The sequence below is a fragment of the Schistocerca gregaria genome, chromosome 6 (genome assembly GCF_023897955.1).
Source record: "Schistocerca gregaria isolate iqSchGreg1 chromosome 6, iqSchGreg1.2, whole genome shotgun sequence".
Lineage (NCBI taxonomy): Eukaryota > Metazoa > Arthropoda > Insecta > Orthoptera > Acrididae > Schistocerca > Schistocerca gregaria.
The window spans coordinates 200619260-200643823 of record NC_064925.1 but is presented as its reverse complement, the minus strand read 5'-3'; positions in this window follow the sequence as shown (position 1 = coordinate 200643823).

The following is a 24564-nucleotide window of genomic DNA, read 5'->3' as shown; positions in this document are numbered from 1 at the left end:
ACAGCTCGTTCCTTATGGTGGCGCTGGCCGATTTGTTTCTTCGAAATATTTTTTCGCTTCTGGTACTTCATTCCTCAGGTGTTTCACCTTGCGTACCAAATAACAGCTTCTTCACCTTCCAATGTTTTTGGTTGTATGTAGCTGTAATTTCAGTTTCTACTTGTGACACTTAACCTACCACCGTACTTACTACTGCAAACTGGGAGAAGGTCAAACACTGGCTAGAACAGTTCCCATCGTCTTCCATCATACATTCAGAACTAAAAAGCCAGATAAATTTTGAATTCTCCTCAGTGAACATAGACCACACTACATAACTATATCTCCCAATAGAGACTTAGTAGTATGATAATTCTAAATGGAAACATTTCTTGAGGAAATTTGATTTCATTCTTAACTGGGTTACTGTGATCCAAACTAATACTAGTCAACAATAATTGAACCTACACAGTTCAAACAAATACCTCAAACTGTATGACATAACACATGACACGATTAACTAAAATGTTCGTTTATCAACTTTTCTTCAAATAACAGCTTGTTACCGCTATAACCACGATTTGTTGAAAAAATAAAAACATCTGTGCAGTAACCAATCGTGTTAAAATATGGAAAGTTATAGACTGTTGGTAATGAGACTTTGCTAAAACACGTCCAACAGTGTAAGGAAAGTTGATCTTATAACTGGAAGTTTGCTGGGCCCTAACATAAAATCTTCATTATCGATCGTGGGACGACGGCTGGCATGAACTTCTTGATGCAATAATTTAGCAACAGCTGTATGATTTGTAGAAGTTTATTTTATTTCATGAACTTCTATGTGCCGAAACTGATAGCACATAGAAGTTCATAAAATGCAATAAATTTCTGCAATACAAACGGCGGTTGATAAATTATTGCATCAAGAAATAACATAAAACAGTTAGTGTTGTATGGAGCAACATAAAACCCTTCTTTAATATGAGTACTTTATTCCTTAGCACTGACTTGCAAGCTGCTAAATGGTCTACATCTACATCTACATCTACATCCACACTCCGCAAGCCACGTGAAGGTGGGTGGCGGAAGGTACCCTGAGTACCTCTATCGGTTCTCCCTTCTATTCCAATCTCGTATTGTTCGTGGAAAGAAGGATTGTCTGTATGCTTCTGTGTGGGCTCTAATCTCTCTGATTTTATTCTCATGGTCTCTTCGCGAGATATACGTAGGAGGGAGCAATATACTGCTGGACTCTTCGGTGAAGGTATTTTCTCGAAACTTTAACAAAAGCTACTGAGCGTCTCTCCTGCAGATTACTAAATGATCCTGTAACGAAGCGCGCTGCTCTCCGTTGGATCTTCTCTTATCTCTTCTATCAACCCTATCTGGTACGGATCTCACACCGCTGAGCAGTATTCAAGCAGTCGGCGAACAAGCGTACTGTAACCTACTTCCTTTGTTTTCGGATTGCATTTCCTTAGGATTCTTCCAATGAATCTCAGTCTGGCATCTGCTTTACCGACGATCAACTTTATATTATCAATCCATTTTAAATCACTCCTAATGCGTACTCCCAGATAATTTATAGAATTAACTGCTTTCAGTTGCTGACATGCTATATTGTAGCTAAATGATAAGGGATCTTTCTTTCTATGTATTCGCAGCACATTACACTTGTCTACATTGAGATTCAATTGCCATTCCCTGCACCATGCGTCAATTCGCTGCAGAGCCTCCTGCATTTCAGTACAATTTTCCATTGTTACAACCTCTCGATACACCACAGCATCATCTGCAAAAAGCCTCATTCCTAACGAGGAATGTCATTGAATCGTCATTGTATATTTCTGTTACAACTGATAGTTTTTTAATACTAATACCTGTGCACAGTACTGAAACTTTACACACCAATATACATTGCTTGCAAGAATTTTTTACGTATACTCACAGTCGTCTATTAATATATATTTCGTTGTCAGGCTATAGGACTTATAAATATTTTAATTCATTTAATTCAGTGTCTACTGACTGGCAAAAATATTGTTGGGAACGCATTTTTAGGCTATACAGAACTGGATGGTCAGGCAATGTTAGGATTTAAAATGTGTTGTTTCCACACTGACATACCTGTCTTTTATTAGTTATCTTCTGGACGTTTGCACAGTAACGATGCATACTCACTAGAGATTCTAACAAACGTGACAAGCATTTCTTTTACAAATCTCACATTGTAATTTAGTATCTAGGAAAAATGTTACTGACACATTCCCGACTAGTTTGTGCACTAACCGTGACACATTTCAAGCAAATAAACGTTTAGTGGAATGGTAAAACGCAACACAATTCGCTCAACAAAGCCCGACACACACATCCTCATATCCACATCAACGACTCATTCTAATGACATATCCAATAATGCCGTCGAGCACTTGCCTTCAAATACTAATTTTACGTTAGTCTACAGTTTTTAGAGCATATGAAATATACATATATTTAATAAGTGAATGCGTGGTGTCTGTTCTTTCGACAAGCAATGGAGATACGATCTAAGACAGTGCTGAAAAGCAGAGTTACTAAACACAGCTTTAAGAAATGCTTTCACAAAAGATGACGAAGTAAATATTCTAGAATTCGAATCGAAAACAGCTGCCAACATGAGTAACGTAGACGTAAATATCCTCGGAGTAGTGAAGCTACTTAAATCACTTATTAAAAGCAAGTCTTCTGATCCAGACTGAATACCAATTAGGTTCCTTTCGGAGTTTGCTGATGCATTAACTCCATACTTAACAATCATATACAACTGTTGGCTCGACGAAAGATCCGTTGCCAAAGACTGGAAAGTTGCACAGGACACACCAGTATTCAAGAATGGTAGTAGGAGTAATCGACTAAATTAACGTCGATATGCTGCAGGATTTTAGAACAGATATTGTGTTCGAACATTATGAATTACCTCGAAGAAAACGGTCACATGGGTTTAGAAAACATCGTTCCTATGAAACACAACTAGCTCTTTATTCACATGAAGTGTTAAGCACTATTGACAAGGGATTTCAGATCGATTCTATATGTCTGGATTTTCGGAAGGCTTTGGCACTGTACTACACAAGCGGTTTGTAGTGAAATTGCGTGCTTATGGAATATCGTCTCAGTTATGTGACTGGTTTTTTGATTTCCTGTCCGATATGTCATAGTTCGTAGTAATTGACGGAAAGTCATTGAGTAAAACAGAAGTGATTTCAGGCGTTCCCCAAGGTACTGTTATAGGCCCTTTGCTGTTCATTATCTATATAAACGATTTTGGAGTCAATCCGAGGAGCTGTCTTCGGTTGTTTGCAGATGACGCTCTCGTTTATCGACTAATAAAGTCATCTGAATATCAAAACAAACTGCAAAACGATTTAGAGAATATATCTGAATGGTGCCAAAAGTGGCAGTTAACCCTAAATAACGAAAAGTGTGAGGTCATTCACATGAGTGCTAAAAGGAACTCGTTAAACTGCGGTCACACGATAAATCAGTCTAATCTAAATGCCGTAAATTCAACTAAATACCTAGGTATTACAATTATGAACAACTTAAATTGGAAGGAACATATAGAAAATGTGGTGGGGAAGGCAGACCAAAGACTGCTTTTTATTGGCAGGACACTTGGATAATGTAACGGACCTACTAAGGAGATTGCCTACACTACCCTTGTCCGTCCTCTTTTAGAATACTTCTTCGCGGTGTGGGATCCTTACCAGATAGAACTGACGGAGTACATCGAAAAAGTTCAAAAAAAGGCACCACGTTTTGTATTATCGCGAAATATGTGAGAGAGTATCACATAAATGATACAAGATTTGGGCTGGAAATCATTAAAAGAAAAGTGTTTTACGTTGCGACGGAATCTTCTCACGAACTTCCAATCACCAGATTTCTTCTCCGAATGCGAAAAAATGTTTTTGACACCGATCTACATAGGGAGACACCATTACCACGATAAAGTAAGGGAAATCAGAGCTCGTATGGAAAGATACAGGTGTCCATTCTTTCCGCGCGATGTAAGAGTTTGGAATAATAGAGAATTGTGAAGGTGGTTCGATGAACCCTCTGCTAGGCACTTGAATGTCATTTGCAGAGTATCCATGTAGATGTAGATGAAGCAGTATCAGCAACTGTTATAGATCATATGAAAATTGAAGATGGAGATAGGGTGAACAGAAAGGAAAGGAAAAGAAAGTGAGGGGACATACTGTTAATTCTTCAAGTACAGAATTTTATGGCGAGTAAAATGCTGTGTAGTTTTAGATCTGCTTATATATCTTGTGCTGCACTTAGGTCACGCTTCGTCGGAGGTGTACCATCTTGTACCTTAAAACAGAAGATCTTTCACCATGGAACTTCTGATACTTTCAAATGAACTAAGTGTTTTCAATGTCTTAACTGTTCTACCTGACTTGAAAACTGGTCTTGAAAACGGAACTTCGTATTATTTTCCAGGAGCTTCTATTTCAAAATGTATTCGGCATGCCACTGGTTTTTTTTTACTTTACTTCTGCTTCATTTGATTTTCACTTACTTGTCATTGATGTGTAATCCATATACACTCCTGGAAATGGAAAAAAGAACACATTGACACCGGTGTGTCAGACCCACCATACTTGCTCCGGACAGTGCGAGAGGCCTGTACAAGCAATGATCACACGCACGGCACAGCGGACACACCAGGAACCGCGGTGTTGGCCGTCGAATGGCGCTAGCTGCGCAGCATTTGTGCACCGCCGCCGTCAGTGTCAGCCAGTTTGCCGTGGCATACGGAGCTCCATCGCAGTCTTTAACACTGGTAGCATGCCGCGACAGCGTGGACGTGAACCGTATGTGCAGTTGACGGACTTTGAGCGAGGGCGTATAGTGCCGGGTGGCCGGGTGGACGTACCGCCGAATTGCTCAAAACGTGGGGTGTGAGGTCCCCACAGTACATCGATGTTGTCGCCAGTGGTCGGCGGAAGGTGCACGTGCCCGTCGACCTGGGACCGGACCGCAGCGACGCACGGATGCACGCCAAGACCGTAGGATCCTACGCAGTGCCGTAGGGGACCGCACCGCCACTTCCCAGCAAATTAGGGACACTGTTGCTCCTGGGGTATCGGCGAGGACCATTCACAACCGTCTCCATGAAGCTGGGCTACGGTCCCGCACACCGTTAGGCCGTCTTCCGCTCACGCCCCAACATCGTGCAGCCCGCCTACAGTGGTGTCGTGACAGGCGTGAATGGAGCGACAAATGGAGACGTGTCGTCTTCAGCGATGAGAGTCGCTTCTGCCTTGGTGCCAACGATGGTCGTATGAGTGTTTAGCGCCGTGCAGGTGAGCGCCACAATCAGGACTGCATACGACCGAGGCACACAGGGCCGACACCCGGCATCATGGTGTGGGGAGCGATCTCCTACACTGGCCGTACACCTCTGGTGATCGTCGAGGGGACACTGAATATTGCACGGTACATCCAAACCGTCATCGAACCCATCGTTCTACCATTCCTAGACCGGCAAGGGAACTTGCTGTTCCAACAGGACAATGCACGTCCGCATGTATCCCGTGCCACCCAATGTGCTCTATAAGGTGTAAGTCAACTACCATGGCCAGCAAGATCCCCGGATCTGTCCCCCATTGAGCATGTTTGGGACTGGATGAAGCGTCGTCTCACGCGGTCTGCACGTCCAGCACGAACGCTGGTCCAACTGAGGCGCCAGGTGGAAATGGCATGGCAAGCCATTCCACAGGACTACATCCAGCATCTCTACGATCGTCTCCATGGGAGAATAGCAGCCTGGATTGCTGCGAAAGGTGGATATACACTGTACTACTGCCGACATTGTGCATGCTGTGTTGCCTGTGTCTATGTGCCTGTGGTTCTGTCAGTGTGATCATGTGATGTATCTGACCCCAGGAATGTGTCAATAAAGTTTCCCCTTCCTGGGACAATGAATTCACGGTGTTCTTATTTCAATTTCCAGGAGTGTATATTGCAAAACTGCATGTACATGTATATTTATGTACGTATGTTCCACGTTTCCTCCTAAACTACGGGACCGATTCCAATCAACCTTGGAGCACATATCACATAATTTCAGAGAAAATTTTCTGTGGGGTATGAGCTGCCTACATTTCACAGGGGTAGTATTTGTGTTAAAAATGCAGTGTAGCCCACGACGCGCGGATATACATACTTTAACTATCCAATATTTGAGAACAAGAGTCGTTAGTAACCTGCAACCAAACTTACGCAAATTTCAAATCGTTATGAAACTTTTTCTCGCTGACAACGCCCACAAAAGGCTGAAAGGAGAGTTTTTTTGGTAATAACTCTAGTCACACATTTCCCAGATAGTAGCCAGGTACGCTACTGTATGTATCTGCAACGTTACTGTACGAGGTATGATTTAAAAGGTACGATCATAAGCGTCGAGCTGCTTGAAAATGAAACTGTAGAGTCAAATTGGCTACAGATGTGTACAAATACGTGCGAAATATAGTAAATAACGTGAAATATGTTTGCCACCTGTGTAAGAGGTCAAAGCCACAGCTAGAATGCTCTTTATACAGCCTTGGAACGATTTCAACTAAATTTGGTAGGCGTGTTGCCGCGCGCTCATTCAAGCTCGCCGGTGTGTGTGTGTGTGTGTGTGTGTGTGTGTGTGTGTGGTGTGTGCGTGAGTGTCAGTGCAGTGCTGTACACGACGTCTATGTAGTTCCGCGCCCAACCTCTAGAGGCGCTGTGTTTTCTAGCTTTTATATACGTTCTGTTTATTATAATTATTGTTATTTTCCTTGTTTTTTGAGTTAGTTGGTAGTTCCGTGCTTCCTGGCTTGTGCGGGCGAGTACTGGTTTCTCTCCAATAACTACGGAAGTTTTCTCAGGATTAAGGATCTTTCTGTGGAGGCCGGAAGCAAATTTTGTAACTGCGATCAGTCCATGCACGCCGGCCGTCGTCAGACACGCGCTCGCAGTAAGGTTATTGTTGCTGAACTGAAGGCCTTCTTTTGTCTGAATCACGTTAAGCAAAGGTCGGACAGCCACCAGTTTAGCTGAACCCGACACTAAGAACCACCAGCTTCTTATAAGTTTCAGGATTATAAAGAGAAGAGAGAAGGGGGAGGAGGCGATAGAACAACGAAGAGGGGTAAGGACGAAATAGGGATGAGGTGGGGGGCATGATCAGAGAGAGCGACAAGGGGAAATGGACAGACATAAGAGGTGGAGAAAATGGACAGACAAAGGGGAAGGAGGAAGTGAACTAATAGATGACAGAAGTAAAACATACATGGATAATGCCCCGTACTCAACCATTAGAATTCCGGACTATTCTGGAGCTTACAGTATGCTGTGTCAATCGCACAAGAAATACGGCTCGTGGTTAGAGGAACTGTAATTCGTAAGTGCCATCTAACATGGCAAAGATGTGTTTCCGGTTCAGAGGAAATTTGTCCCTCCAATTCCAGTCAGGAATCCACACTTGCTTTTTGTCGGTTTCATTAATGTTCATCTTTTGTACGTAGTAGTGACAAGAGAAACGCTTCCACATTTCAGTCATATATGAATATCATTTAAAATGGAGGTAAAATGCCTTGTACTTCTATTACACGATTGGCTACAGGCGAAAGTCTGAAAAGTGTGCCATGGTACGACGTACTTTCCTACTATATAGATGAACAAAAACTCACAACACCGAAAGATGATTAACGTAGAGTAATGAAATTTTGGGAACGCAATAGTCTAGGAAACACATTTAAGTGATTAATATTGCAAGATCACAGGTTAATGTAAGCACGAGATAATCTCTTCCAGATGTGAAATACTGGTAGATTAATAGCTGTAATCGCCAGAGAGTTGAATGCAAGCAAGCAAACGTGCATGCATTCTGTTGTACAGGTGCTGGATGTCAGTTTGTGGGATGGAGTTCCATGCCTGTTGCACTTAGCTGGTCAATACAGGGACGAGTAATGCTTGTAGTGGATGAAGAAAGAGCCGTCGTTCCAATGATATCCGGTAAGTTCTCTACATACATTTAGTATTCGGATGTTTGCTTTTAATGCCCTGTGTCATATATTCACATTCAAAGTATCCACTACACATTTTAAGTAATGACTAATGCAACACAGTGGCTTAAACCATTTAGACCTTCATCTGTGAACATGGTCCAACACCGAAAGCGGTAGAATTTGTGTTTCAAATAAAAAGAGATCATGGTTCAAATATGCATTTTATACATTACATAACGGCTGTCGGCAGTTACCGTCCAAGATTATTTAGAAAAACTTCATATTGGTGGTTAAAGATTGAAGACATTCATGTTTGGTGAAGAAGTGTCGTAAAACAGCTGGCTCGTAATTTTTTTTTTTGGTACTTAATAGCTGACTGAGATTAAGATAAATGTCAGTTCATTTGCAAATATTAGTCTTTATTACGCTTTTTATTCTGAGTAGTAACTTGTTTAACCAGATGGTCAACTTGTTTTCAAAATCTACATGCATTTACATGTTTCATGCTCAATTTGTAAATGGTTGACAACGATAGTTCATCCCTGAGACAGCACTCTTATACGCATGTAACATCGAATATATACCTCTATTTAGTTGATAAGCAAGTCACAGAATCTTTTAGAAAGTGGGAAATTTTTTTTGAGGACTACGTGGAAATTTAGGCTCTGCCTTCGAACTTGAATTCATACAGGTTTCAACCGACGATAAGTCATAAGGTGATGTTTAATTACAAGGATTATAATAAATCTGACCAAGAGTGACGTGATTTTTACAAATCTTCTATACTGCGCGTGCCGTCAATTTGATGTCATGTATGTGTGAATGAAGTCTTGTGATCTGTTACCCGTGTGCGAGAGCCCCACGTCGAAAGGTAATGATAGAAAAAAAAAAAAAATAAAAAAATAAAATAATAATAATAATAATAATAATAATAATAATAATTTGTACAAATGTTCAAATGGCTCTGAACACTATGAGACTTAACATCTGTGGTCATCAGTCCCCTAGAACTTAGAACCAGTTGAACTTAACTAACCTAAGGACATCACACACATCCATGACCGAGGCAGGATTCAAACCTGCGGCCGTAGCGGTTACGCGGTTCCAGACTTAAGCGCCTAGAACCGCACGGCCACACCGGCCGGCCGTAATGATAGCATTTCCTGCGGTTGTCGACATAGCGTTTAACTTGAAAATGACGTCACGTTTGCAAGAACGGGGTCCACGAGAAAGACAGTACGTGGCGCGTACGTCACAGCACGTGACACTGCAGGTCTTACGAGTCCTAGCAGCCGTCTCTGGCGGGGAGCGAGCAACTATTGCAAACGAGTTTGATAATTCTTAACTGTGTGTTTAAATGCGCACAAGCTCTTGACAGCATGCGAAAAAGTTAAGACTTTTAGTGGGTACCTTTTCATAGACATATCGATATCCTGTGGGCTCTGCACTGAGCGGAGCGTTCGCGAAGTATATCGGAGAGGCGACTAGTGTGACGTCAAAAGTACGTTTCGGGACCCGTATTTCTCCTGGGCCCCGTGCAGGAAGTCTCTGTGCTTGCTTGTAGTGAGATAGAAATCCAGACGGACAGGGTGACTCCGTCTAGAGCGCCACGGATTGTCATCGCGGTGACCATTACTGTGGCTATCCTCGACACAGAAGCAGAGCGAGACGCAGTGATAGTAGCGCGCCTAACGATAACTTCGGACACAGGAGCGGTAACACGGCAGCTGTCCAAAAAAAAGGTTCAAATGGCTCTGAGAACTATGGGACTTAGCATCTGAGGTTATCAGTACCCTAGAACTTAGAACTACTTAAACCTAGCTAACCCAAGGACATCACACACATCCACGCCCCAGGCAGTATTCGAACCTGCGACCGTAGCAGTCGCGCTCTTCCGGACTGATGCGCCTAGAACCGCTCGGCCACCGTGGCCGGCGCAGCTTTCCAGGTGAGTTCAGGTTATCTGTACGGCATCACAGACGGTGTAACTGTTTGTGTGTGTGTGTGTGTGTGTGTGTGTGTGTGTGTGTGTGGGTGGGTGGGTGGGTGGGTTGGTGTATGTGTGTGTGGAAGGCTCCGAGAAAAACGAACGTTACCAGACCGTATTCGTCATGTTTGTGAGGACCCAGCACCTGACGTGCTGGTTTTGGTGCCTCAGGAACACAGGACTATCTCCACTAGTTTGGGTGGCTGATAATTTGAACAGTAGGTCCTACTTTTCTGACGAGTTTAGGTCGAGGGCTGTTTCGTACCTTCGAAGCATCTGTGACTTTATTCTTCATCAAGATGGACGAGAACCCATGTTGCCCTGCTGTTCTGACCTACCCGGACATATAGAGCCGGAAATCTTTTCATATCTCACGTCAAATGAAAAATGCGTTCATTGGTTGGCGAGAGAATGGCACGCCATCCCTCCCAGAACTTTGACACACAGCTGGAACAGTATTACGCAGCTGTATCTGTGATCCAAATTGAACTTTATGCAACTGGTGCTACAAGAGATGGCAGCAGTGTCTACTAAATTTCGCACCCCGCTACGAGCAGATAGATGAATGGACATTCGACGTAACCAATGTGTGACGAGTTATCCAGATGGTCAGTCTGCTTTAGGCGGTGATAAGCGAGCAAGCTTTGTTTGTGTCTTGCTTGCTGTGCTGTTTGCGAGCGAGTGCATATTTGTGTACTTCCATGTCGCGGTTTTTCTTCCTATCCGAATTCACCGAACATCATGACGTTTCCCTATCGCTAAGCCTCGATCAAATTAACATTTCTTTTAGGTGATGAACGGCCCAAAGCATATGAAGTTTAACGTTTTATACCAGACAAAATGCATCTCACGCTGCGAAATGTTTTCGGAATCCATTTTTCGACGCTTAGTGACTCTGTACTTCACTTCGAATGAAGAACTGTGCACCGATGTTGTACCGCGCCATGCTAACGATCTCAAGTTCTGATGCCCTGACTGCCGTGTAGGAGTTATCGGGGTTAATCGCACTGGCCTTGGTCTCCGAACGTTGCGGGTATTCGAACTCCCGCTTCAGGCGCCGATGAATAGTGTCGTGGCCGCCTTTAAACTTCAAGGCAACGTCGTCAGTCACGTTTCTGAAACGTGGAAGACGTTCGAAATATACCGTGTCCTCATTGGGTTCCAAAAGATAAAAATGGAACAGACGTGTCTTCCTACTTTGTAAATGCCGGCTGCAGAGCTGTCATGTACGATGGGCAGCCACGTGCAGGTTGCGAGTTCGAGTCCCGGTCCGGCAAACAATTTTAATCTGCCAGGAAGTTTCATATCAGCACACACTCCGCTTCAGAGTGAATATCTCATTCTGGAAACATCCCCCAGGCTGTGGCTAAGCCATGTCTCCGCAATATCCTTTCTTTCAATAGCACTAGTGCTGCAAGGTTCGTAGGAGAGCTTCTGTAAAGTTTCGAAGGTGGGAGACGAGGTACTACAGGAAGTAAAGCTGTGAGGACGGGGCGTGAGTCGTGCTTCGGTAGCTCAGTTGACAGAACACCTGCCGGCGAAAGGCAAAGATCCTGAGTTCGAGTCTCAGTCCAGCACACAGTTTTAATCTGCCAAGAAGTTTCATATCAGCGCACAGTGCGCTGCAGAGTGAAAACCTCTTTCCAGCCACGTACTTGTTCACGTTGTGGCCAGGAAAGTCATGTCCGTTCTGAATACTTTCGACTGGATCAGACGTCTATTGGAGATATCACTCTCTCTGCGGCGCCCACTATGTTACCTCTACCTTATGCTTCCGTGGCAGGGCTACCTGCTGCGCCTACTCTGAATCACCGGAATTAACTTCCTTTTTCAAGCTGTGTTTCCTACAAACTTGAAAAAAGTAGTTCATTTCGAAAGCTAACAAAGCTCTGTACCTTTTGTTTTTGTGCCTATCGAAGATGCTGCACTCCTGCATCCCGATGAGTCGTCTCCTTTACTCCGAAATAATTCGAATTTTAAGATTTATTTGACAATGAAAGAGCAAACTATTATAACAATCGGCAGACGGGATTCACTCTTCAGCAGATGAAGAAGCACTTTGAACTAAATTTGAAGACATGCAGCTCGTGAAGGAATTTATGGTGTTAATAATAAAATTTCTGAAGCCACACACATTATCCCAGTTTCGGATACAAACATTTACTGTGGAACTGAAAGAATAGTGTTGAGACTTTATAAATTACTGCAAGGTACGTTGGTTAAGACAAGTGGCATGCATGGGACGATTTTTTACTTAAGACTTGCTGTTGTTGAATTTCTGAAGGAGAAAGGATTACAGGAACTAAAATTAAAACATCCAGAAAGGGCTTAAGTGGATTTGACTACACATTTTCCACAATAAGACATTGCGAGGTGAGGAACAACTACTGTCTGATTTGATGGCTATGGATTTAAAAAGAAAATAGCGTTGTAGAAGGAACACACTCTGACAAACACAGTATAGTTCCCTAAGCCCATTCCCGTTAAACACAACGCAAGGTTTGAAGGATTCATTATGGCCTTGAAAGAGTAAGAAGCACAGTTTCCTAAATGCCACTGCCAATCTTACATCTGCTTTCGATCTGTCTTTCGACCCGTTTCTGTTTGCTGTTTCAGCTGAATGGCCCCTCTGCATGTGCTGATGTAGATAACATACTCGCAAGGTAATTATCGTCTAAATGACAAGTTCTTTTACCTTAAAACTGTTCGAGACATCTTCATTGCATTCCTCTGATAGAGTTTACACATCTTCATAACAATGCTGCACAAGAGCTACAATATCTTGACCGATGCATTTGTATGAAAGTTTTTTTCCGATTGTGAAACAAAATAAGTCGCCACAGCGTGACAACCTGACTGCAAAAAGCTGTGAAATTATCTGCGTCTGTCCATATGCTGATAGTTTGTACCAGATAAAAATATTTTTATGTCTTCAGCGCTATGAAAATAAATAATATTGAAAACTAGTTTCCTTAGTGCTAAATGTCGTTGAGAAATGTGAATACCAAATAGTATGCAGTGAGCGGTCAGACAGCGAGGCTTGATAGTGGGAGAATCGTGCAACGAGACTGCGCGCTATAGCCGTCCTGCCAGCGCATGGCTCGTGAACCGAATTCTTGGACGCATTTGGTGTAACAAAATCAGCCGCTTTGTATTGCAGCATTAAACTGTTTCTTCCTGCATATAAGCAGCCCAATGGACGGATTTCTACAGCGGTCTGCTGCAGCGCCTTCCCAGCATTTCGTGTCAGCGAATGATGTGATGATGTTTGCCAAGTCACAGGCAGGACCCATTTTCAGTATGTTTTGCAATATACGTGTAGTCATCTTCTGAAAACCCAGACATACGTAGGAAAAACGCTGCATGTCATTGAGGTAATTCAACGCTGTGTCAATATCAGTTGACACACTCTTGTCCAATTAAATAATTTATCATACGATCAGCAGAGCAGCTGTACATGTGAAACTTCCTTCTCATTACTCCCCTGCAGAACACTGCCTGAATTTTAAATACATTGGAACTAACAGAAATGAAATTTAGTACAAAAAGCTATTTTCTGGACATGATTTATTATTTAAGGATTAAATGTTTAAATTATTATTTAAGATTAAATGTAATTTGTGACACTAAATTTAATCTAAATGTAACCCTGTGGAAAGGAAACACATCTTGGTAAGTCCCATACTTTCCTCTGTACTGCAGTATGACTCGTAGTTAATGTAACGGAATGCTCAAGATTTAATTACTTGAGTGAAGGTAATTTAGCTGTAATGTGAGAAACAGGAAACAATGGACAGGTATTTCATCGAGGAACGGAGATAGGACTTATTGGATTATGTATACATTTCGTGCGCTATATGTTCACGCCTGAATATATGGTATGAAGACTGTAATATTCAGTTGCGTAATGTACTTTCTGGATTTTCAGACAGTAATGCTAGACCTCAGTATTTGGTTCCATTGTTCGCCTTTGTTTGCTACAAACAGAAAGATTATATGTTCGTTGTTATTGCGGACTAAATCTCCCTAGAGAAAAGCATTATTTTAGAAGTACCCGCCATTGTTATTAAGAATAGCTTTCAGTGAAAAAGATTTTCTGTTTTTGACATTCACGAGTAGTTAATTTCCCACTAGCCAGTAATATCATTCACAAATAAATGTTCTAAACTTACACTTTCTGCAACATTGCAAATTCTCTTTTCCGCGAGAAAAGACTGTTTAGTGTTCTAACATTATTGAGGGTTTTCTTCAAACGTCTTGTATTTAAATTTCGTTTCATTATGTAAATTTTTACTAAGTCGTATCACGTGTAGGGCGAACATTACTCAATTTTATTTTCTCTATCTTCTGACAATATCTTTCGTAACTAGGATTCAGAGGACAAGAAATTAACAACCATTGAACTACAGAAAATGGACATTGGTTATGAAGACACTTTTAGACTTTCAGTTGGCAGTATGTAACAAGGCAGGAAGTAAGCAGTAAAGTCAAGAATGCTAATGGGGTGAGCGCAACGAGCGAGGTGGAGCAATGGTATGGTACTGCACTTATATTTTGGAGGAAGGCTGTTGTAACCCAGGTTTAGATTCTCCATTATTGTTTCCGAAACGGATATTTTCGGTTTCGTGTCTCATCCTTCCCCTGTCCTAAACTGCGCATCATCTCTATTAATGTCGGTGAAGAGACGTTTTAATTTTCCTTCTTTTCCTTCCTTTTGTGATTAGTGCTGATGGATCTATAATGCATAGATCAGTGACAACGAAATCTATCAATTTGTTAACCTCTTATATCTCTCAAATACACTAAGAGGTTATTGTTTCTTCAATCCAAATCCTGTCTCCCAGACCTTTCTCGGTAACGTTTCATAATAGACAGCCCATTCAATGTTACGCCTTTGTTAGACTTCAAAGTACAATAAGTACTTCCACACGTGGGTGGTAACAACAGCAGTGGATACAACATGAAGCAGGAAATGTGCTATCGTTGTCGTTAAGCAGAAACGGAGAGATTTATCTGACGTGTAGAAGGGCGTGGTCATTGATTTTTTGGGCTGCGTTAGAGGATTTCCTAAATGGCTAACATTGTAAAACGTTCGCTTGAAGCCGTGGTTTAAGTACATCGTGAATGGGAAAATGGAGCTGTCCAAAACCGGCGACCAGGTAACAGTGGTGCACCAAGGGCCGTAGATGATGAGGCTGAACGATGGCTGTGAAGTTGCGTGTAGGTGAATAGTTGTGTCACTGCTGAGCAGCTCACCGCAAAGATGAACCAACAGGCTTCCAACAGTGTCTTCTCAACGACTGTTCAGCTAACGTTGCCCCACATGGGCCTTCGTGGCAGGTGCCTGCTTCATGCACCAACACTGCTGTTCATAGGTGACGAAGGCGGGAATTGATTCGTCAGTACCTCAAATGGACATCCACTGTATGACGAAAGGTGGGCTTTTCAGATGAACCACGTTTATGCTCCATCCGACAGATGGCCGTTGGCATGTACGGCATGAAAAGTCTGAAAGCAAGTTCGCTTGCAGAGGCGTAAGTGTTAAGACGTGCTACGCGGTCGCTCTTCCGTGAGACGCTTGTGTTTACCTACTAGTGCACGCGCCTAACAGCTTTCGTTTGGTACGGTTTTCTGTTAGGCACATTAACACCTGACATTACTGTCGGTGACGGCAAGCCCCGCCAAGTATAATGGGGTGTATGGAGAAGGGGTTGGTGACTTCGACGCCCCTATGGGACAACATCAACAACAACCACCTGCCCAGCGGCTACATCCAGATGCAGCACCCTCCAGGAACTACATTGGACAACACGAAAGCTGTGGTCAGCCATTCGTTAGCAGTTGTTCGGGGAGAATTGGAATACAGCCGTCAGAAGAGCATATGGATTTATCGGAACAAGATTCGTCCAGCTTCTCCGCTACGAGAAACAAGCGACAAAGTGAGGTCTGGATTTAAGAAATTCCAAAACCTTCATAGCAGACGCTAATTAACTCTTACCTATAACTGACGTTTCAAATGTAGCTGACCCACCTGTAGCAACTGCTTCTGGGCTCACTCTTCAGCAGGAAAAACAAAAGTTAAAGTGGAACTGAAAACCCCAGACAAGACTTATTTCCTAGTTACCAGTGAGGTATTAAAGTCAGAAAATATAGCTTACATTCCTTCCTTTGTTGTCCAAGCGGGGAGTAATCAGGAAAGTAGACACCAAAATTGAAGAAGCGGAGATTTTGGAAGAAGTACAATCTCTCTTTCCTGTTGTAGGCGTTCGGAGGTTTACGAAGAGATATGGTAAAGACCAAATCGTTAAATTGCAGACCTGTTTGTTAACCTTCGACTCTCAAACCTTACCGTAAGCCGTGTCTATTCACGGAACAAGATGTCCCGTAGACCTTTATGTACCAAGTGTCAGGCAGTGCTTTAATTGTCTTCGTTACGGGCACATCAGCAAACAAGGTCGATCTCAGATGAGATGCATTAAATGTAGTGGTCCACTTAATGTTGAATCCTGTGTCTCACCTACCACTATTTGCGCTCATTGCCGGGGACAACACGCATGCACGGACCGTTCCTGCCCGGAATACCATATACGGCGACGAGCTCAAGAATTAGCTACGTTCAACAACATTGACTTCAGGGATACGCTGTCTATTGCTCGTATGCCAACCTATGCATCCGTCACCGGGGTTCAACAACATCACTTGCCGGCTCCGATCAATCTTGCTTCAACAAATTTGAGCTCTCCGGACTTTCAAAACCCACAACTCTTCCCGCCGCTGCACGCCGCAAGCATGAAGAGTCAACAACGCGGAAGTGGGGACGCAACTCAGTGTGCAACTGTGCCCCAACAGACACACGTCGCTTACCGGCCTCCCCGGCGGCAGGCGCAAGTAAACAACCAAAGTAACGTTCGTGAGTGGTCTCAGTACCGCAGTGCGTTATATCCCATGCAACATTTATTCACTCCTATCAGCCAATATCCATACCAGCCTGATGCTCACAGATTAGCAACCCCACAAGCGCCGAATCAACGACAGCCTCAAGGTCATGCTGAACTTACAGATAAAATAGTAAATGTGATTGACATTGTCATGCAGAACATGAGACTAAATAGTGCTATGAGCAATTCCGATATCCGGCACCTCATTACTGGCATATTTCAATCTCTCTCTCCCTAAATTATGGCGGCTTTAAAAGTATTGCAGTGGTATGCGAAATCGGCTAATTCTAATAGAGAAAGCTTGCAACGAGAACTGTTCGTAAGTCAGCCTGATATCGTTCTGTTATGTGAAACTTGGTTCAAATTCGAACGAACTGCTCACTTTCAAAATTATTCGATAGTAAGGGAAGACCGTCTCGATGGGTGGGGCTGCATAGCTATACTGGCAAAAACTTCACTGCCGCATCGACGACACCCGTTACACGTACCTGTCACCAACCTTGAATTAGTTGCTGTGGTGATACGAACTGCCCACCAAACCTTTACAGTTGTTTCGTTGTATAACGCTCCCCACCACAGTATCGTGGAAGATGACTGGAGACAAATAATAAGTCAGCTTCGTCCTCCCTTTATCGTAGCTGGAGAGGTGAATGCCCACCATGTATCGTGGGGAGGAGACGTGACAGACAGGAATGGCAGGAACTTGATAAGCGTTATCGAAGATAATAACCTAGTGATGCTCAACGATGGCTCTCCTACTATGATAACTTCACCTCTCCGTAGACCGTTCGCAGTTGATGTAATCTTTGCACCCCCTGCTTTACTGAAATATCTAATTGGTGTGTTAAAAAGGATTCAATGGGATCCGATCATCACCCAATAGAGTTTCACATTAACATCAACGTCGATACTACGCACTTCTGTTACTCTGGTAGTGCATGGAAAATCAAGGAAGCCAATTGGGCCTCTTATAAGGAAACGGCTCGGCGGGCACTCGCAAATACGAGACGTGACTTACGGGATGAAGATGCATACCCAGTTTTACTAAATGCTATGAACGTCGCAGCTGGCATCAGCATCCCTAAAAAAAAAAAAGAGTTTACAGTATTGAAGCATCGTTCTCCTCCTTGGTGGAATTCTGAATGCTCTTGGGAAGTTGCGAAGCGACGACTCACCTTGAAAACCTATCGTCAGAATCCTTCATTGGACAACTTCTTGGCTGTGCAAAAAGTGAATGCGCGAGTTAACAAATTCCTGAAGAAAACCAAGGACGTTGGAAACAATTTTTCCTGTCCCTAAATAATGAAACCAGTATAGCATGCATCTGGCATAAAATAAAAGCTTTTAGAACAAGATGACTGTCTTCCTCCCCTCCTGCTACCACGGCCTGGTTAGAGGAATTCATAGCTACAACCGCTCCTCCCACGGTGCCATTTTTAAACCATCGGTTCCCTGCTGAAGAAGACCGCTATCATGTTCTCCTTCGTCCTTTCTCTAAAGAAGAACTCAACAAAGCTATTAAAGTACCGAGCGACAGTTGTCCTGGCATTGATCATATACACTACTCTATGCTTGCACTCCTGCCTATAGAAGCGAAAGACTTTCTCTGAAACATTTTTAATCAGTACTGGATGAAGAAAGACCTCGTATCAACATGGAAGACATAAGTAATAATTCCTGTTCTCAAAAGTGGTAAAGATCAAAATGTCGGTACTAATTATAGACCTGTTGCCTTGTCGTCGTGTGTTGCAAAAACACTGGAACGAATGATAAAAAGGAATGGTGGCTTGAAAAAAGTAATTTGTTGCCTCGGAGTCAATATGGCTTCAGAAAAGGCAAGGGAACCATGGATAACCTGTTTTTTCTTAATACGGGTATCACGTCAGCCTTTCAAACGAAAGAGACAGTAATGGCAGCTTTTCTTGACGTTAAGGGTGCATATGATCACGTACAAATACCGATACTCTTGGACAAGCTGGCAGGATTCGGAATTCCTTCACGGATGATCTACGGTATCAGTACCCTGATTACTCAAAGAACGATCTACGTCCATTTCAAAGGTACCATGATCGGACCTTTTTATGCCTCCCAGGGCTTGCCGCAATGTGCCATTTTAAGTCCTCTCCTGTATACTCTGTATACGCACGACCTACAACGCATACTTACTCCCCCCACAAAAATCCTACAGTATGCTGATATATGTATTTTACTGCTGCTTTATATCTTCAGGCCAAAACGGCATTAACCACAACCACCGCACACATCGATGAGTGGCTCTCTATCAATGTGCTGGAGATCTCGGCTGAGAAATCAGCAGTCGTTCCCTTCTCCAAGTCGACGACAGCTCGCACTGAAGATCACATTACCTGTGGCAAGTACACCTTCCAAATAAAATCTAACATTCGATTTCTAGCTAAGATTTTTGACTCTCGGTTAAGCTGGGCGCCCCACAACCGATCCAACGTTACCAAGTGTGAAGAAGGTTTAAATGTAATCAGATCACTCACTCGTGTCTGGTGGTTAGCGCACCAGAGTGTTTTACTCACCATGTACCGAGGGATAATTCGATCTCGATTAGACTACGGCTGTCAATTCTACCACACTGCGTCAAAGATTCATCTCTCCAAATTAGATACTCTTCAATACAGAGCCATTCGTACTTGTCTTGGAGCCATGCGATCGACGCCCACCAACGCCCTTTTAATAGAAGCAGGGGAGATTCCCTTGAGCATTAGGCGCCAAATGTTATCGGACAAATTCTACATTCAAGGCATGGCCATTATGGACAGTCCCGTCTATCAAAGTAGAGACTGCATTTATCGACTGTGGATCGCATCCCCCAGAAGGAATAAAGTGCCCGCCGTTTGTGCCAGCTTTGACACTTGGTCACCTGTCATACATTCTATACGGCGTTCAGCGCATCTACCTGTTTTTGAATATGATCTTCAAACGCTCTGCTCCCAGATCCCAGTCCATTATTTAAGTACGACCTGGCTGGACAGAATTAATGTCAACGTTGGCTTCAATCGCCTCGTTCAAGCCGGGTTTTCTCTGTGTATTTACCGATGGCTCCAAAATTCGGCAAGAAGAGTGTACAAGATGCGCTTTTTTCTGCCCACAGATCCAGATCCGCAAAACCTTCAAGTTTTGGAAGCACTTACGTTTGTCTCCAGCACTTCCTTCTCCAAGATATTGATAGTATCTGACTCGCAAAGCGTTCTTAAAAACATTCAGTACAGTCGATGGAACAAAACAACCAACAGTTATATCTTGGATGTGATATCTGAATATATTCGCAGCACACGCACGGGCCGGACGATCCATTTGTTGTGGGTACCTTCCCACTCTGGTATCCTCTATAATGATGAAGTTGATGCATTAGCCAAACAAGCGGCAACCTTAGGCACTGTCCTGGATCTGCACCTTCCTTGTACAGACTACTTACGTGAAGTCATGGATCACGCAAGAGAACAATGGCAGGGTATGTGGAACGTTTCCCAACAGACAAAAGGCGGTTATTACGCAGTGCTACAACCTCGGATTCCTTCACAGCCGTGGTTCATGAGGACACATCTGGACCAATCCACGATTTCTACCATCATAAGACTCCGCTTCAATCATGCCTCTTTCCCACAACATCTACATCGGATCAACGTTTACAGTTCACCAGCATGTGAGTGTGATCCTGAGTCGGAAGCTGATGTCAACCACTTCTTATTTATGTGCCCCAAATTTGCCCGTGAACGGTTGGTCTTTCTGAAGACATTGCTGAGTATGTGCTACCATCCTCCTCAATCAGATTCATGTCTTTTGTGTACTAAAGACGTTTGTCTATATAAAGTGAGTACTGGTTACAATTTGTAGGATTTAATGGTGTACGTAAATTATAAATATGTCTTGCTGATGAAGATATTCCAGAATTGGTGTGAATTGTGAGCCAAGACACTTTTAATTATTTTCCAACTCAGTTCAATTCAATTTTTAAAACATTATGTACAAAACTGTAACAGTTAAGCTTTTTATTCTTGTAAATATGCATTTCTGCATTTGTTTATTCAATTGTGTGTACATTGTCACTATGTGTTGCCGATGGCTAAATTGAGTACACACTCAAAGACCAAATAAACAAAAACAACAAAAAGTCTGAAAGCGAACACCCTGTGATAATCGTCGGAACATTGCAGGCCGAATGAGGCAGCGTTATGGTCCGGGGAATGTTCCCAGGGCATTCCCTGAGTGATCCTGCCACTCACTTCGGGACCATGTCCACCCCCGCAAGCAGTTTTTTTTTTTAATTTTATTTTTTCTTTCCCTCGGCATGATGGTATTTACCAGCAGGATGACGCAACGTGTCACACAATTCGCAGTGTGCGTGTGTGCTTCGCAGAGCACCAGAATGTGTGTCGACCACCAAACGCCCCGTATTTAAAGCCTATCGAGCAACATATGGGATTACATCCATCGGGTTGTTCGCGCCTTGAATCTTCAACCGAGAAATGTAGCGCAGCTGCTCACGGCACAGGAGTCGACATAGACCCATATCTCTGTCAGTATCTTTCAGAACCTAATCGACTCTCTTCTTATTCAACTGACAGCAGTCCGTGCTGATGAACGTAGTTTTTATGGCTATTCATGGGTGGTCACACTAACGTGACTGGTTGGTGCACGTAAGTAATGGAAGAAACTTTGCACTGGAGTTCTATGAAACTGATTTGGGAACACATACTAAACCAGGATATAAGGTCCCTAAAATGAACATGTAATCTTATTTGTTCATTAAATAAAATAAAGATAAAAATCTTTCAACTCTGAGAGATGTAGCCTCGTTCCGTCGTTCAGACTATGTTACGTACTGTGCCAAAAATGCACAAGGAAAGGATACCAACTGGTCGTTTGTGCACCCACCTACATCTTTTTTCCCATTTGTTGGCAAATGTGAATATCATATTTCCAAGTTACCAAGACAGGGGCTTCCAACATATGAATATTATCAGGCCCTCTAACTACTTCAATATTGAAGGCCTGCAGCTCGTTCATTGGAAATTTCCAACTAAAGAGTCCTTCGCTTTAACCCCCGAAAAGCTGACCGTAAAACTACTGAAACTTTGTGCCTTTGCAACAACTGCTTGAGAGTGATACATATAGGATGGAACACCAGCCCATTTTCTTCGAAACGTCCGAGAACACCGTGTTGGGGGTTGCCTGGCTCACCATTCGGCGCACGATTCGTCGCAGCTGTGGTACTGGTCCGCTGTCCGCTTACCGTACTTCTAAAACTCAAATGCAGAGAACGGTTGCAGTGGCCGCTGTAATTTAAGAATTAGGACGCAGTATCTGTGACACGTTCAGAAACAGAGTCTCAAACCGACCATCAGCTAAAGGTGTCTACTTGAAACGCTGACTAAAGTGAAGTGTTCTCTCTTTGCTGCTCTCAAGACCAAGTCCCGACATGCTCGCCTTCAAAAATTCTTGCTGATTCTGCCAGAACCAGGGTAATGTTCGTCAATCACTGCAGACCTTATTCCCCAACTATGAGGCTCGTTTCATATTTTGTACAATATGCGATCTGTGTATTCACACTGAGGGGTTCTCTTCATCGTGACAACAATAATTTTGGTGAGCGAATCCTGTTCTCACTTCTAAAACTTCCCCAAAATTTCAGGCCAACCTCATCTGAGTCGAGTACACTCCTGTCTCTCTAAGTTGAAAAATGGTTCTGAGCACTATGGGACTGAACATCTTATGTCTTCAGTCCCCTAGAACTTAGAACTACTTAAACCTAACTAATCTAAGGACACCACACACATCCATGCCCGAGGCAACATTCGAACCTGCGACCGTAGCGGTCACGCGGTTCCAGACTTAAGCGCCTAGAACCGCTTGGCCACATCGGCCGGCTCTCTCGAAGTGTCTCATGTTTCCCGATCCTCATCCAGATCCCTGTAGTTTTCGAAAGTTTCCTTTTTGCTACTCTCACAATGCCGGCTTACAACTTGCATATTGGGGATCTCTGCTCCCTGGTGCAGCTGTCACCGGGATGCCGTGAACTCCAACACAAAGGATGCCCGTTGCCAACAGTGTATATCTGTCAGGGATTCTTCAATTTGGGGAAAACCACTTTTAAGACCAGCTTGCTGTTTTTCGCTGTCGACTGTTACTTTCTCACAGTCATTGGACTCAGTTCACAATAAATTACTCAGAACTTTCACCACTGTGCAGAAATGAAATGAAGAAATAGTTGTCAAATTCACAATCATTGGTGTTTGTTTAGGTTACATCCATACTTCCAAGGGTTTCTTATAATTTGAATGGATTTGGTAGTCTAATTTTATTAGTCGGTTGATAATTAGGTTACAGAGCAGTTTTAAGAAAAAACTTCCCAGTACGAATATCGACATAGTACAGGTAAGTTTGGGTAATTGCGACGTCTTCATCCAAATTCAAAATGGTTACTTTCGATAATTCGTCGTCGGCATTATCCTCTCTCGTTATGAGTTGTCTTTAAATTCTAATTTTACTCCTTTGTAACGTTCTATCTCCTGCCACAATTTATTTGAAAGCTGTATCATTTTCACTTAAGATAGAATTTACAGGAACCACTAAACGAGTTAATCAATCTACGACACCTATCTCAAAGATGGCGTTTCGCAGTCGCTAGCATCACTTTACCTTAAAAACTCTGTGAGAGAAGGGATGTCAACGAACGAATATTCTCAGGTCCTCTGATTACTTCGATATAGAGGGCGTGCAGCTCTTTCACTGCACATTTGCAGATTATCAACAACAAATTCAGCGATGGTTAAATAGTGTGAAGCATTTAACAGACTGAGAAGAATTAGTACATAGAAGGAAACATGTGAATTATAACAGGGCTACAAATAGATTTCGCGTGCTTTAACATCGTGTTTTTGCCATGCTTATGAATGCCACCCCAGTGCTGGAAACAGATTTAGATCATATAGTGTCCTTCTCCATAGTGGAATAGAAGATTCTGCTATTCAGGCATCCCCTCTCCCACTCCTTACGCTAGGATGCCAGAGTATTTTCCACCCAGCTACACCTTTTTAATACAGGTGAAATATTTCAGAGATTTACGTTTGTGTCGCTCTGGTGGCTGCTTCAGTGTATCTCCCTCGCCTTCTCTCACCACCCACGCCCTGTAAAAGCCACTTTTCATTTCTCGTCTAAATCCGTCGCTAAATTTTATTTCTCTCTAGGATGCGTACTGATGGCTTTTGACCTATAAAATACGAGTACATCAATTCTATTTCGCGAATGCATCAAGACATCAAATCGAGCTTTCCGTAAGTGGCTGTAAGCATCTCACGGACTTGAGTTGTGCGGATAAAACTCTTAGCTGTTGCATCAACCGAGATACTGAGACAAGTGATTATTTTAATTCATTTTATTTTAATAGAGGGCTGTACTTTTTTCAACGGCGTTCGAAAGCTCTTTTAATATGAGAGCCCAATGATATAAATTTAGTGAAGAGCTTCTCCTTCTTTAATAAACTCTGGTGACATCCTTGCGTCACGTTCTGCATGTTCTCCTCATACTGGAATTTTCACAGTGGTGAAAATACGTGCAACGTATGGTAAGCTTGTTATTCCACCTACCTGTCGCGCGATGA